The sequence below is a fragment of the Ambystoma mexicanum genome, chromosome 1q, assembly GCF_040938575.1.
Source record: "Ambystoma mexicanum isolate Mex_15411 chromosome 1q, UKY_AmexF1_1, whole genome shotgun sequence".
Taxonomy (NCBI): domain Eukaryota; kingdom Metazoa; phylum Chordata; class Amphibia; order Caudata; family Ambystomatidae; genus Ambystoma; species Ambystoma mexicanum.
This window is the reverse complement of record NC_090922.1, coordinates 910,828,721-910,846,386: the sequence shown is the minus strand read 5'-3', so window position 1 is coordinate 910,846,386 and position 17,666 is coordinate 910,828,721.

Here is a 17,666-nt window from a genome sequence, read left to right as displayed (position 1 = left end):
GGCCAGCGAATTGCAAAGGGCTTGTGAGGGAAGATGTGATGAGGAAAGTGCAGAGGGATTGGTTAGTTCCCTACTGATTTTAAAGTGTTCAGCTGTGTTGTTGGATGCACCAGAGACGTGAGCATAGATCCCTTTTCTTGGTGCAAATGGAGAGTCTCTACTGCCTTTGGGGCAGGAGACAGGCCAGTTTTTCAGAGTGTGAGCCTGAGGCCTGCACTTCTGTTCCACAACTCTGCACTTGCGTTTCAGGACTGCAAGTTCAGAGTCGTACCAGGTGTTTCACTTAGAGGCATGTTTCAGACTTATCCTCATGACTTCATGGGGATATCCTATTTCAGACATATCAGGCATGTTTCAGGCGTATCCTCATGGCTTCATGCTGCAGCTGGACCTGCCATCCTTCTAGCTTTACCTGATAATCACAAAATCCTCAGAGCAGACAACACTGACTCCAGAGGTGGAGGTATTGCTCTTATCGCCAAGTCCGACCTTGCCCTAAGAATTGTCGCTTCTCCTGCAATGAGCTCATACAAACTACTCACAGTCAAACTACCAATGACCAATAATGACACCCTAACTATCTATATTATATATAGACCCCCAGGTCCGACTGGCTCCTTTGAGGAAGACCTCTCCACCCTCCTTTCTGAGAACTCCAAACCCACTTCTAAAACTCTCCTGCTTGGAGACTTTAATCTAGAATTCAATGATCCTAATGATCCCCAAGCATTGACCATTGCCAATGCCCTAACAGAACAAGGTCTTACCCAAAGAGTGACCCAAGCTACCACAACAAGGGGAGAACCCTAGACTGGGTAGCAGACCAGAACTACACACCCACCATCTCCGCAATAACACCTCTAACCTGGATGGACCATTATCTGATATCATTCACCTTACCCACCATCTCCTCTACCCCAAAGATCATTCCTATAGCACCCGCCCTCCCTAACAAAAAGAACATTACCTCAGATAAAACTATCCCGCTCATCATGCCCACCCTTAATCTTCTCACCAACTCAACAAGCCCAAAGAACCTTGTAAGCGCCTATAACACTGCTATGATAAAAGCCCTCGATGAAATTTCACCACTTAAGTTGCGGAAAAGCAAACCCAAAGCCCATCTGAATTCATGGTTCACCCCCACTTAAAAAACATGAGAAAGGAAAAAAGAAAACATGAATCTCTGTGGAAAACCAGTCCCACTGAAGAAAACAAAACAAACCTAATCAATTCAGCAACCTCCTACAAAAAGGAGATTATACGAGCCAAACAAACTTCCTACAATGAACAAATCAATAAAGCCAGTTCAAATATCAGGGAACAGTTCAGCATCCTAAAGGAATTGGAAGCCCCATCCCACAAACAGATAATTGCCTCAAAGACAAACCATGGTGCACAAGCATCCAGAATGCCCTACAGAACAAAATTGCCCTACTCCAAAAAAGCCATAATACCCATCTCTGTCAAACCCCCCTCTCTAGTGAAACCATCAACAAACCCCCATGTACAATTCAAATTTTCTCAAGTCTCAGTTCCTGAGGTGGAAAAAATCATACTCTATCTTAAACCTTCTAACTGCCTGGCTCAAATTATTAAAGATGCTGCCAGAGACCTTGCACGATTCATAACTAAATTAATCAACTCTTCATTTAACTCGGGCACTGTCCCCAGCAACCTTAAGGAGTCATGGGTCCTATCCCTCCTGAAAAAACAGACATTAGATCCCTAAATCCCTACTTACTACAGGCCTATTACCACTGTACCCTTCTTACTCAAGATTCTCGACAAAATGGCCTACACTCAAATTCAGGAGTACCTTGAGTCAAACCATGTCCTTGGTGCCCGAAAATCCGGATTTAGACCCCGCCATGGGACAGAGACTGCTCTTATAGATCTAAAAACGCAGATTGATAAACTGAAGGACAAGGGCAAAACAGCCTTGCTATTACTCCTAGATTTGTCGGGTGCCTTTGACCTGGTGGACCACCAAGTACTCTGCAAACATTTGGGCACAGCTACGCACTTTTCCCAAAGTGCCATTACCTGGGTCAAATCGTTCCTCAATAATAGGACCATGAGAGTCTTCTCACCTCTCGCAGTAGCTAACCCCATCCCCATAACATGTGGGGTGCCACAGAGCACTTGTGTATCCCCTACCTTATGTAATATCTTCACAAAGCCATTGTTCAATGATCTAGATCATCTGGATGTCACCTGCATGAATTATGCCGATGACCCCCAGATCCTCATACCCCTCGCAGGCAAGTATGAGGAGGACCTGGGTTTGGTGAACACAATCTACCTTATCATCCAAGCCTGGATGGCTCCACACGGCTTATTCCTGAACGATGACAAAGCCAAACTTCTAATACTCGGCTCTACATCCAACCTTAATAAACTAGGCTCAAACTACACCACCTTTAATATCAATGACAATGCTAGGTTTCCACTTCGACTCTGCCTTCACTCTTAACAAACAAGTCAGTGCCATAGCATCAGCCAAAGTTTACACCTGTAAGCTAATTAGAGCTTGTAGACCCTTCCTCTATAAAGAAAGCTGCACTACCCTTGCTTGAGCTCTTATACTACCCAAGTTGGATTATTGTTATGCTCTATATCTGGGAGCAAACAAATAAATCATCAAGGAAATCCAAATATTACAAAACAATGCCCTAAGAGCATCACTTGGCATACCAAAGAATGAACACATCTCTCATCATAGAAGACAGGTCAAATGACAATATCAATATAAAAACCCTAGCCATCATGCACAAATGCCTCAACCTCTCAGCACCTGTCTACCTAATTGAGATAATCACAAGACAACACTCCACATGCCCTACTAGGTCCATCAACGCTTCACATCTAATTGTGCCCATATTCAAATTAAAAAAGACAGGTGAAACAAGTTGTAACGCTCACCTGATTCCCGTAGAGGCGCCGGTCTTGACTGGGCGTATACCGTATCTGCAAAGGTGATGTGTAACACACGGCTGGCTCTTTGGGCTGGACCTCTGTGCACTGTATGTCTGACTTGAAGGGTAAGATGTCTGCAGATAGAAAATATGGGATTAAGGAACTGGGTTATTGAATGTCTCGCTCTTCTTCCCTTTCTCTTCTCCTGTAGAACCCCAAAGGTTAACGCTCTCACCTTAGGTAAGTGAACGCCGTGCTCTCCATCTGCCTCGGGGCATGGTGCTGTAACCAGTTTCTTCACTGGATAAGGGGAGCAGGCCTCTTGACTTCAGAGGACTGCTGTCCGTCGTTTACTGCACGAACGGTAAGTTTCGAGTAATTCTAATGTCTTTAAAGTCTTTAGTAATGATGTTTCTTGTTTTGCAGGGTTCCGGCGATGGCGGATGACGGGCTGAAGCGAGTTGAAGATGGAGCCCGTGTGATGAATAGAAGCGCCTGGAAGCACGTAAGTAAGCGCTTGTTGCCTGCTTCACGATGCGCTCTAACTGTCTTTTTATTTTGCAGGTACAAGTTCGGAGCGGCTGCAGGGTGCCGGAATACCCACTGGGTTAGATGTGGAAAGGAGTAATGGCACGTGAGTATTAAAGTTCCCCAATGTCTTTAAACGCACCTTGTTTTGTCTTTCAGATGCGGGATGCAGCGCGAGGCATTGGTGACAGCCGATGGACCAGGTAAGTGAAGAGCTGTCACTGAAGACCGTAATGCTAACCTGTTCTTTCTTGTCTTTATAGGTGTTGCTGAAGACTGGATTCAGGATGGTAAGCCTTTTTCCTTAGGCCCAGGATCAGATGCAGAAGACACGATGAGCGTTCTGCTGCAGAGGATGCAGAATAACGCAAAGCAAGATTCATCCATCGGGTGTGGTTTAAATAGCCTCCTGTAGTGCTTAGGTGTCTCCTTCCACAGCCACGCCTAGGTAAGAAAAGAGTTCCTGCTTTCCAGAAGAGTCCAGTGTTCTGAATCTAGGGAGTGGCTCCTGCCCCACCCAACAGGAAAAGTAGTTCCAAACAGAAGAGGATCAGAGGCTCAACTGGCAGGCAAGTAAGCAGCATGGTCTGCTGCAGGTAAGTCCACCCAAGCATTATGAGCCCGGCGCTTCCAGCGCTGGGACTGGGCATATTTATGAGCTTGGTGCCACTGGCGCCAGGACTGGGTCCAAAAGGTCCCAATTGGGACTGGTTGGCACTCGGAACCTGGGTTATGGATCTGCTTCCAAGGGAGTTGGGAAAACCCTGACCTTTTGGAAGCAGAGATCATGACACAAGTTTCCCTGTCATGGCAGCCCAAGTATGGAACACCCTACCTCCGGCATTAAGAGCTGAGCAACCATTTTACTTGTTCAGACATAACATCATAAAATGGCTTGTGACTAATGATACCCAGGACAAGCTCTAGCACCAAACATACAAGACCCAGACTACCCCGTCGCCTCTACCCCTGTCGCCTCTAACTAGACCGAGACCGACCAACAGTGACCTGCTCAAATGATATATATGTAAATGTTCTCCTGTATTTGTACTTAAGTATTCCAGAAATGTGTACTTATGCGTATTTATGCCTGCACCTAGCAGTTAGAACTAGCACCTGCTCACCACCATTTCTATTTTCTGTAACGGTTGTAACTATGCCTAAAGTATTCTCGTAACCCCTTTTTTGCAAGGCACCGAGTTACCCCCATGTTGAGTGCACCATACAAATAAATAAACAAACAAACTAGGGCAAGAATGTCAGGAATCTCAAAGGTATTAGTAATGGCAAGATGTAGGCTGCTGAGAGCAGAGTCAGAGGAAGAGTCTGTAGTGGTGCGATACGGCCTTGGGTTATTGACTCATCCATCCTCGCCTTTCTGAGATTCACCTGTAATTCACTTTTTCTAACTGCGACATACTGGAAAAGCACTCTTACTTCTTTTGCTCAGCTCTGCTTTTGTATGTAGTGGAAACATTCATTCTTTACTGACTCATATATATAAATATACAAAAAAATAATTTCACCCTCCCCTTTATGCTTCAACTTAAAACTGAAAACCCCCTGAAATTCACATGTCTAGGCCCTTTGTTTTCGTTCCCTGCCATATATATATATGTACATTCAGTAAAACAACCTTGTTAAAGGAATGTTATACTTCACAGTAAAACCAAACACCACTGCACATTCCCCCATTATGGTAAGCTAAGCAACCATAACTCTCACCATCTATGTGCATCACCCAGGACATCAAAGATGACATCACAAATATCATTGATGACATCACTGATGACATCACATGTCTGCCTCACTTATTTTGGTGCATTGAAAAATGTATGCCTGGTGGTTTCATTCACTGACCATCACAATATGAAAATTGAAAAGGTGCTGTATATCATAACGTTAGCCTTGTCGTGTGTTCTTAAAGTACTTTCCTTAGGGTCTGGTCTCAGCTCATGATGCACATGCATGGGGCAATAGCAGGACTCAAACACACAATTAATTTGTATACAGGAAGATAAACTTTCTGATGATGCTCTTTCTTCCTTTCTTCAGTTTCCCTGTGTGTGCCTCTGATTTATATGCATTGGGTCTTCATATGTATTGTTTGTAGTATCATAAGTGTGTATTAAGTCTTGAATTGTTCACTAGTTATTACATGTTAAACATTACACAATCACCCCTGACATCTTGCTACCAACTTAATAGAAATAACCCCTTGTAGGTAGGGACTTTTCATCAACATTATTTTTACATGTGATTTCATCAGTGATGTCATCAATAATATTTGTGATTTCATCGTTGGTGTCCTGGGTGTTAGTCTTAAAAATGCACGTAGATGGTGGGAGTTATGGTTGCTTAGCTTACCATAATGGGGGAGTGTGCAGTGGTGTTTGGTTTCACTGTGAAGTATAACATTCCTTAAACAAAGTTTTTTTACTGAATGTACATACATATATATATATATGGCAGCGAACGAAAACAAAGGGGCTAAACATCTGATGTCGTCAGTGATGTCATCAGTGACATTTGAGATGACATCTTTCATGGTCTGGGTGTTAGTGTTAGCAGTGCACAGGGGTGGTGGCAGGTTTGGGGGCTTAGTTTACCATAACTGTCGAATTTCTGGGGTTTTTTGGTTTTAAGTTGAAGCATAAAGGGGAGGGTGAAATATTTTTTTTAGTGAAGTGCAGAGGTTTTTGGTAGGGCAACTTAACTGTAACGTCCCCTCAACAAAGTTTTTTTTGTAGTGAATTGTACAGGTTTTTGGAAGGGGAACTTAATCATGACATTGTGGCAATGAAGTAGTTGTGCAGAATATGCACTGTCATTATGTGATTTTGGGAGCTATGTAGTGTAATCTACGTACTTGATATACATTTAATATAGAACATACAGAACCCCCTCCCTATTGATATTAGAAAGGGACGGACTGAGTGCTTGTTTGCGGATGGGGGAGGACAGGATCAACATTACACAAAAAGTGTGCAACGTAGAAGAAGGGCATAAAAATATTATAAGTAGCAGTAAGTAAATATGGACACCTGGAGATGGGAAAAGAAAACAACACATTTAATAACCATGTAGAATGAAGTGGATGGTACCAAAAAAAAAAAGGATGCCTCCAGCGTAATCACTTCACAGAAACTCCACAGCCTGGAACGATAGTGGACGGACGCAGTAGGACGAAGGGAGATTACATCAAAAGAGTGAGTGGAGGTCATTTTTTCGTATGTGTGGTTTTTTTTGGCATGTGGTGCAGAAATAATAATTTCTTTCTGTTGTTTTGACTCAGAAATGGCTAGAGTGGCTGGAGGAGAATTTTCCACATGGGGAAATGTCTGATGACAGCGACAATAATGGTACACATTGCTCTGCATATGCAAAATAATGACTAGTATTTTATAGGCATTTAACATATGTATATCTTTTTTGAACAGACCAAGAACGAAAAGAAGAAAGGGCAACAAACGAGACAGAAGAAGACAGGATAAAAAGGATTGAGCAGAAAATGGACATATTGAATGAAAATTTTAAAAGTTTATGGGAGTTTGTGGAGGACTGTGTGAGAGGAAAAGTTTGTTACCATTGCCCCACCTGTACCTGCCCTGCTTCTCCATTCTCTAGTGAACCTTCCCCAAACCCTCAAGAGGAAAATAGACGTTTTGACGAAATATCCATCCCTTCTTCCCCTCACACATCTTCTCCTCATAACCAGCCCGTGTTGAATCCTAATTCCCCCATATTTGTGCCAGTGTCCGCTTCACCCGCTATTTCTTTGGACTGAAGTGTGTGTGTGTTTGGAATGTTTTTGTACAGTAGTTGTAGTGAAAGAGTTTGAATAAAAAATGTTTTTTCAAAAAGACATAAAATATTCGCGAACAGCATGCATGTTCGACCTATCCACAAGGAATGGAATGTGGGTGCTGTGAAGGCAGTACACCTACCCTTACTAATGTCAAGGAAGATGGATTTGATGGTTGACTGCACCATCTGTTGAAGGTGTGCGTACATAAACAGAAAGGGGCGTCCTAAGGGCATTATACCTCGCCATACCGCTTACAAACGAGATGAAACATGTTCGTAGAACACACCAGATGTCCGGAATGGGTGTAAATGAGCAAAAAGGGAGTGTGTGAAGGACAGTATACCTGTCCGTATTGGGTGCAGCCAAAATGGTGCCGTCCGTAGAACAGGCGCAGTGGCCGGCAAGTTCGTAGGCAAACAAAATGGAGTTGTCCAAAGGACACTGGAATTGTTCGTACAGTGAACATATCATGTATGCACATGCGCAGTACAACTTTAAGTATAGCGAACATCGCGCCTGTCCCTAACTGTCTGTCTCACTTGTGTCGCACTTTGAATTAGTTGGAGAACCCGAACATTGTCCGTAGGACACTTACGCGCATGCGCACGTTCGGTACTCTGCATTTGCTCTCCAGCGGAGTCCCATTTCTGGCACGGATGTTTTGAGGACGTCATCATGTGACCACACCACGCTGAGCGTGTGGACTAATTTGCGCAGTTTGTGTGCTTCCGCAACAGTACAAAAGAACTTGTAGACACAAGGCAAAGTATTGTAGAGTGTACAAATGTAATTTCACATATCCCAGACAATAGCAGACCTGAGGACTTGGTGTGTAAAATTTTTGTACCGCTTTGCAGGGAAGAAGATGGTCACAAGGCACACCCCTTCACCCCTACAAATGGCCACACCCCCGAGCGCATCTTCATTGTCCTTCTAGCTATAGCAGATTGAGGTGTACTGCCTTTACTGTTGTAGTGAGCAAAAGGAAACGAATCGGTATGGCTTCCATGGCTGCTGTTGGGTCATTAGCCTCTGCACCACCCCGAAACCCGCCACCACCACCACCTTCCCAAGGGCCTGCAGAAAGATATACGGGTGAGGGTGTAGAGAGCGAGGAAGAAGAGGAGGAAGAGAATGAAGTGGAGGAACTCCGCACTAGGAGCACTTGCCGGGAGTCGTGGGTGTGGCGGTTGTTTTCTGTTTATGGGAACGTACCAAAAGCATGTGCAAACCTGGTGAAGTGTAACCAGTGCGAGGTGGTGCTGAGTCACGGGAGACTTGGTTAGTACAGCTTTGGTACGACAACCATGAAGCGACACCTCACTTCGTTCCACACTGCGGACATTCGCAAGGTGGTGCCATGTGAAGAGCGTAGTTCTTCCAAAGCATCCTCCGTGTCCGATCCTCCCACCACAAGAGACACTCCTGTGGGGGGAGCGCCTCCCTTCAGCTGCCTCACAAGCCATTCACAATGCTGTTGACCCTTACCTTTCAAAGGTGACAATAGTGTATACGTATTGTGATGCAGTACTCTGCAGGGGGGAGAGTTTTCGAAGTGCTTTTGAAGCTGCAGTCACAGAGCACCAGAAGATCTGCTCCTTACCTAAGTAAAGCTCATCCTATATCTTTCTATGTTCACTTGCCCTTTCTTATCCCCATGGTAGGTGTCCCTTCCTTACCCTCCTTTGGCCTCTTCTCCTAGTGTGTGGTGTGCTGTGAAGCAATAAATGTGAAAACAACAAAAATTACAGAAAAGGCTCTTTTCAGAGCCGCCTTTCTCAGTTTAACAATAAAACTATGAAGTGACGGTCATAGACCCCCGCAGAGTTGTGGAAAAGTTTGCGGACAGTCGTAGGGGAAAAAAAGGAGGGTGCAAGCAGAGCAAACACAATGAAGTGTACGCTGGGAGTAAGTGGTGGCTCTGAAAAGAGCCTTTCCGTGGTGTGTTGTGTGGGTCAAAAACTGTGGATTAGAGAAAAGGGATTGTCAGATAGGTTAGTGTGATTTCAAAAGAGGTCGCAATGCATTTTGTACATTGCGAAGAAAAATCTGATTGCCAGCACATGTGAGGTGGACACCATCTCTGCGGAAAATGAAAGAGCTGCAAAACAAAATGTTTTCATTGTGGAAAGAGAACATGCCAACATCTCTTAAAAAGGCACCAACAGCCTTATTCACATTGCGTCTTGCTTTCTCCATTTGTAGACCAAAAGCAGAAGAACGCAGCCATATTTGTCTTTGTGCAATACGGGAAAAAGTATTCAGTAAAGTAACACAGAGAGGTTCCAAGTCCAGCCACCACATGCCACGCACGCCATGCCAGTGCACTTCCACATGAGGAAATCCGAGATCTGCAGATAAACGGCAGCTTTCTGCATGCACCTTCAACCAATGTATCCATGATTGTCCCAAAATCCAGATAATCTGTTTCGAGCATGGAAAGCCATGGCTGTGTGGTCTTCTGTCAGGGAGAAGACGGTCTTACTAAAGTGTGCCGGTCAGAACACACCTACTGAACTTCATGGACCAATCCCAAGCTCCGCTGATTCTCATTTGCATGTGTCTCCACCCCTGAATCCCCATTGGCGATATGTGCTGGCTGCAAACTACCGCCATGTTCGCGGTCATGTATAGGATCAGAGCATGACGACGGTACATTAAAGTAATATTCCCCTTTTCACCTTTAAGGTGGGCTCTGAAAAGAACCGTATTTTTTATGTTTGGCCAGATATCGTACTGATATCTGTCATTTTATTTATTTTTTTGTATTTTTTGTCCTTGCTTTACTCCTACAACCATTACAGAACCTTCTCTAAAGCAAGCCTTTCGTTCCAAAAGAACATCACATTTCCCAAAGAAGATAGTGCAACACCAGCTGCTTCAAAATAATCTGCATTGCTTGGAGCAATGTTATCGTGGCTGCAGAAAAACATACCAGCACCTAGCATGAATGCACGCATGCCACGATTGATGAGACACCTCCCAATACTTTGATCTGGACAGAAAACAGAATTGTTGTCCCATTTTACTCTAGGGAGTAATGCAGAAAAAATGACTTTCGTTGTTGGGAAGATGGTCATGAGTGCTTCAACCAACTGTGCCAAATCTGCCAACAAAGTATGTGAACTCACGTATCCCAAACGGCAAGCACCGTAGTGCAAAATTACTACATGAGGAGTGGTCATTGTACGCTTGTCTCTGCAAACTTGCAGAATTGCCGCAGCATTGGCATCAGTGTCAGCGCTCCACACGACCTCCACTCCTCTGACATCGAAATGGTGTGCCACTTGCCTACTCTCGGCATAGTGTTGTAAGCCATGCACAAAAATGTCTCCAAGCACCAAAACCCTGACCCTCTCCACCTCTGCCATCTTCAGTGTGCGCACCGTCTTTCGACACGAAAGAGTAATGTGAACATCTCATTGGCTAATACCTACAGTCCCCTTTCCATGCAGGATTTGCTGTAGAAACCTGTATGTGACACGCCCTACCTGCGGACAAGCGTTGCCTAATTGCGGCACGTAACTCTTACCCAGTCCTTCCACCCTTTCCACAGCGGTAACATATCGAGTCCCTCATTGGACACAACTAAGAAATTATACAACCATCCACCAATCACATTAAACATTGCTAATTCTAACTCCGTCATCAACATTGCACACTTCAAAATGACTGTCGAAGATTCTGAATGGAAGTCACATATCATTGCAAGCACCTACTTCACAAGCTACTGTGCAAGTACGGCAAATTTCTACGGACAGCTCCATGCATGCGCACATGCATGAGTATAGAGTACAGGTATGTATATTTTAATCAGTGAAAATGTGCAACCCTTATGATTTCATTTAGACAAAATAATGCAGCTAAATGTGCATGAGCAATACATACGAACGCTCCCCGTTTTAAGTGCAGGATGTCCGATTTGTCATTGACAAACCACACAACTGCTTACTGTCTTCCGCATAACCTGTACATACGTTGCAGGCATGCCTATTTAGGGCGGAACTCAATTGTGTATGTGGAAACGTCGGAGTTGTGTACTGTGAATGGCCTACAGTAATGCTACTTGCAATGTAATCGTATGAGAAAATTAAGTGCTCCCGATTGCTGTGGTGACATCTCCCTCTGAGGGTCTCCCAATGTGTCGGCATTGTGCTTTTAGTTTGCAAGTAGAACATTTTTCCCATCCACTACTGTGCCCTATTGTTTACAAACCTCTCTCCTATGCGTCATGCACCTTGTAAAAAACAAGGCATTTCCATAACTTTAAAATTGTTAGCAATTTTGAAGGACTTTCAAGTACCATATTGCAAATAACATGCAAAGACTGCACAAAATGAAGTGAAGTGCACACAAGCATTGGGTTGAAATATGAAAATAAAATGCTCTGACGAAAGAAGCACAATTAATGTGTGCAGTATCATCACTGCTGTAAACACACAAAGTAATTGATTTTGTTTTTTTCAATCCCAGTGAAGACTACTCTCCTGAGAATCAACAGCATCTACACTGCAGACGACATATCCGAAGAAACCTGGGCATTTTGCAAAAAAAAGTAAGCACAGTACTACCTTTATATTGTAACTACTCCTCAAAGAGGCTGCATGGGTTATTTGGTTATTTTGGGCACCAAAGCAAACATTGATTTCTAAACCATTCTACCTACAAATATCCATTTATTGAACAAAGAATAACAGGCAGAATGGCTGACAAATCCCTGTGTGTTTGGAACTCAAATAACATACGTAATCCTTAGAAGGTTAGATTTAGAAAAGAAATTGCTGTTGCAAGTTTATGGCATTTCTTTTATTAATAATGGTTCTCGTCACAAGTAGCCCACTTTGTACTCTCATCTGAAGCACATTGTAGTAGTATACAAACAGTAAAGTAGCCTTACCAAATCATTGCAAGAGTTCAATGCACAATGACAGACCATGACAAAGAGCTCCCCCATCAGACTCATGCACACATGCACACATGCACACATACATTGGACAACAGACCAAAGTATACCTTTTTTTCAACAGACACCAAAGAATGCCTACCAAAAAGCAACTCCGTACAAAGGAACGCAGAAGTAGAGCAAATAAAAATAAAAGTGCCCAACGTAAGCATCCACCTGTTGTACAATTTGTAGAGAATCTTGGAACAAACCAGCTAATGCAGTTGGTTAGCAAAACAAAGGAAGTCTCAACTACCGAAACTTTACCTCCTCCATCAAAATGTGTCACAAAACTCAAAAATGTTGTCCAAAAAACGGCTACCAGTACAGCTAACAATGATCCTAATAATCCTGATAGTGTAACAAGAATCCATAGTAAAAAAAGTATTTCATCAAAAATGTTTCATCACAGAGTCCTTCAGAATCTACTAAGAAGAGGACCAAAATCATCCTCACCCCTTAAAACCTACCATAGAAAGTTAATCCTACAAGCTCTTGTGGATAGTGCAATCCTTCTCAAAAGGAAATTGTTTATATTAATGTTAAATAGGATGAAAGCACTAACAAAACTAAGTACCAAACTACAAAAGAAACTCAGCAATAAATGGAATGTGAACAAAAATAATTTCTTACATGTTTGTGGTGGTGAATGGAGTCATACAACAACCACAGAACCATATTTTAATGAAGAAGCATACAAACAAAATCAAACAAACACAATTGCCATCCATAGCAGTGGACGAGGGTATGTGAAAATCAATACTACCATCATGAAACAAGAAACATTGCTTACAAAAGTATCCCCTGAAAACTCTGAATTTCCTCTCGATTCAGCAGAGCACACCGTCCAGTATACAAATGGCCGTGCACATCAATGCGTGCCATTCCAAACAAAGCTTTCAAATCTTTACGTCAGTTCCTCAATCAATATGTAAAAGCTAAAGACAAAAGTAAAATGAAAGTGCTGCAAAATATGGATATTTGTCCAGTGCAGAAATACACAGGGCTAAAAGGACATTCATTAGCCTGCATTTCTGGGCCTATTTGCAAAAGCACCTTCCATGATATCAAAAGAATATCAATACATTCAAATGTAAGACATCTAGTGTATAAAATATACTATGCAAAAAGTCCAGCTTCAGAATTAGGCAATTTAAATACCACTCTTCTGCATGGTACACCCAAATACTTACAAGAAGAAATTGACCATATTCAGAAAAAGTATTTTGGAAGTGAAATACTGGAAGTGTTACAAAATGCAACAGTTTTAGAACATAATAACAACAATTCTGCACATAGCAACCTTCTATTACACACATACAGAAAAGAAATAGTAAAATTTAAAAGGTCATTGGCTATAGTACCAAACCATGTGTGTGTGTGTTCCCGCAGTACATTTTACAAAAGGAACACAAAAATGTGGACATAGCATGCAAAATAGAAGACAATGAAGACTCTAAGGGGGTAATTCATAGAATTCAGCGTACAAGTGGCGCACGCGGCTGGCGCACAGTGTGCGCGTGCGAATCCCTGCGCCAGCCGCGTGCGCTAAAATCCATTTCCGCGCACAGCGTATTCATGGATTCCAGCTACCAAAACCAGCCGTGGCGCACAGTGGTGCAGCGACCCTGCAGCAGTGCCAGTTACGCCCCCAAGAATGCCTCTCGCGCAGGGAAAAGCCATCAAAATCCCCAATCCAGCGCAAAGGGCTACGCTAACCCTGTACCAGCACGGCAATCGGGCTATGTGTATCACTGGGGTGCGCGCGAAGTACCTCACGTCATTTCAGCTGGGTACGTGCATTTCAGGGGTGCGCGGGAAGTTCCACACGCAATTTCAGCAGGGTACGTGTATTTCAGGGGTGCGTGGGAAGTTCCACACGCGATTGGCCCCGTGCGAGCAGGATACGTGTATTTCAGGGGTGCGCGGGAAGTTCCACATGTGATTCCATCAGGGTACGTGTATTTCAGGGGTTCGCGGGAAGTTCCACACGCGATTGGCCCCGTGCGAGCAGGGTACGTGTATTTCAGGGGTGCGCGGGAAGTTCCACACGCGATTTCAGCAGGGTACGTGTATTTCAGGGGTGCGCGGGAAGTTCCACACGCGATTGGCCCCGTGCGAGCAAGGTACGTGTATTTCAGGGGTGTGCGGGAAGTTCCACACGCGATTCCATCAGGGTACGTGTATTTCAGCGGTGCACGGGAAGTTCCACACGCGATTTCAGCAGGGTACGTGTATTTCAGGGGTGCGCGGGAAGTTCCACACGCGATTTCAGCAGGGAACGTGTATTTCAGGGGTGCGCGGGAAGTTCCACATGCGATTGGCCCCATGCGAGCAGGGTACGTGTATTTCAGGGGTGCGCAGGAAGTTCCACACGCGATTCCATCAGGGTACGTGTATTTCAGGGGTGCGCGGGAAGTTCCACACGTGATTGGCCCCGTGCAAGCAGGGTACGTGTATTTCAGGGGTGCGCGGGAAGTTCCACACGCGATTTCAGCAGGGTACGTGTATTTCAGGGGTGCGCGAGAAGTTCCACACGCGATTTCAGCAGGGTACGTGTATTTCAGGGGTGCGCGGGAAGTTCCACACGCGAATCTCCTGGCTATGTGTATTTCGGGGTGCGCAGGAAGGTCCACACGCGAATCTCCTGGCTACCTGTATCTTGGGGTGCGTGGGAAGTTTCACACGCAAAGTCAGCAGGGTACATGTACATCAGGGGTGCGCGAGAAGTTCCACACGTGAATGTCCTGGCTACGTGTATTTCGGGGTGCGCGGGAAGTTTCAAACGCGATATCAGCAGGGTACGTGTATATCAGGGGTGCGCGGAAAGTATCACACGCGATTCCATCAGGGTACGTGTATTACAGGGGTGCGCGGGGAGCACCACACGTGAATTGCACGTGTGGGTCCTCCCAGGTGTTCCCTCTACACCCTCCATGGCCCCTGCAGGTGGCTCACACCACAGGGGCCTACCCTGCACATGTCCTGCAGGCACCCCATCCACCATAGCTATGCCCCCCAGCCAACCCACATGTCAACTTGCACTACTGCCCACCAATGCATGTCCCCCTGCACCCCCAGCCACCAGGGGCAGCCTCCACCAGGCCCCCACCCATGTCTCCCACCACTCCCACCCCCCAGCACTGTGGGGCACCTGCCAGCAGGCCCCCACCCATGTCCAACTCATGTTCCCCACCACCCCCACCCCCCAGCAGTGCAGGGGCACCCTCCACCAGGCCCCCACCCATGTCTCCCACCACCCCACCCCCCAGCAGTGCAGGAGCAGCCTCCACCAGGCCCCCAACCATGTCTCCCACCACCCCCCAGCAGTGCAGGGGCAGCCTCCACCAGGCCCCCACCCATGTCCAACTCATGTCCCCACCACCCCCACCCCCCAGCACTGTGGGGCACCTGCCAGTAAGCCCCCACCCATGTCCAACTCATGTTCACCACCACCCCCACCCCCCAGCACTGTGAGGCACCTGCCAGCAGGCCCCCACCCATGTCCAACTCATGTTCCCCATGACCCCCATCCCCCAGCACTGTGGGGCACCTGCCAGCAGGCCCCCACCCATGTCCAACTCATGTTCCCCACCACCCCCACCCCCCAGCACTGTGGGGCACCTGCCAGCAGGCCCGCACCCATGTCCAACTCATGTTCCCCACCACCCCCACCCCCCAGCACTGTGAGGCACCTGCCAGCAGGCCCCCACCCATGCTCAACTCATGTTCTCCACCACCCCCACCCCCCAGCAGTGCAGGAGCAGCCTCCACCAGGCCCCCACCCATGTCTCCCACCACCCCCACTCCCCAGCAGTGCAGGGGCAGCCTCCACCAGGCTCCCACCCATGTCTCCCACCACCTCACGCCCCAGCAGTGCAGGGGCAGCCTCCACCAGGCCCCCACCCATGTCCAACTCATGTCCCCACCACCCCCACTCCGCAGCACTGTGGGGCACCTGCCAGCAGGCCCCTACCCATGTCCAACTCATGTTCCCCACCACCCCCACCCCCCAGCACTGTGCGGCACCCGCCAGCAGGCCCCCACCCATGTCCAACTCATGTTCCCCACCATCCCCACCCCCCCAGCACTGTGGGGCACCTGCCAGCAGGCCCCCACCCATGTCCAACTTATGTCCCCACCACCCCTACCCCCCAGCACTGTGGGGCACCTGCCAGCCCACACCCATGTCCAACTCATGTTCCCCACCACCCCTACACCCCAGCAGTGCAGGGGCAGCCTCCACCAGGCCCCCACCCATGTCCAACTCATGTCCCCACCACCCCCACCTCCCAGCACTGTGGGGCACCTGCCAGCAGGCCCCAACTCATGTTCCCCAGCCAACATGCCATCACAATCTAGATCCCTGGTCCCTATGCAAAACACCCACCCGAGTATTGCATCCACCCACTCAGAAATGGCAATTACATGACAGAACACCAATTGCAAGTTCCGAAACAAACACATGTCCCTCACATACACCCAATGGGTGTCAGTGAATCTCAAAACCGATATCATGATATGCATGAAACCAATGAGATGATACTACACATTGAAGTTCAATCAAAAAATATGTATTAAAGGAAACATAAATAGATTCAAAAATAAAGAAACAGAAATGGGAATGTACAAAAATGAAAAGAAGCATGTCCGTGAAAAAAAACAAAACCAAAAATCATAATCCAAAGGAATGGTGTCCAAAGTCACAGTCCACAAAAGAACATCCAATGGGAAATAATAATTGAAAGCCATTGCTCCATGGGTAAATTGTGAAAGAAAAATAAAATCCAACAGTGAACTATGTACAGACGAACAAGCCAGGGTCCATTATCCCAACAAAAGAAATGAAACCTATCTAACAACACTAACTAATAAAATAAACTATATACACAAATGTGGCCAATGTCCAAAAGGTCCAAAATAAATCCAAAAACAAAGGAAACCTAACACTAACTACATAACTATGTACAAGGGCAGCGGGCTAGTCTGACGGCTCACTTTTGGATGTCCCGGGCCAGGGCATCATCAAACTCCTGCTCAATGTCCCGGAGGCGGTCCTCCTCCATGGCCCCGAGGGTCCACAGGGCCGTCGACGTGTCCACCTCCAACCCCCTGCGGATTGCCTCGAGGCAATCGGCCCGCCTCAGGGCCCTTTGCATGGAGTTCTCCGCCCTGACCATTGTGAGCCGTGCCTCTTCCGCCCGCTGCTGCTCCGCATCTATGGTGTGGCCCAACCACTGCCACACGGAAGACACTCTCTGTCCTGGGTCCTCCTGCCCTCCGGCTGATGCCTGCCCCTCCGATGTTGAAGGCTCCGAGCCTTCATGGCTCCCACCACGTTGCTGCTGCTGCTGTGCCTCTGCCCGTGCACTGCCTCCTGCTGCCTGCACATCCTCTGCCGGCTGGGGTGCAGTCGTTGATGTGGCCACCCCTGCTGGACGTCCGACTCCCAACTGTGGCAGGGATGCC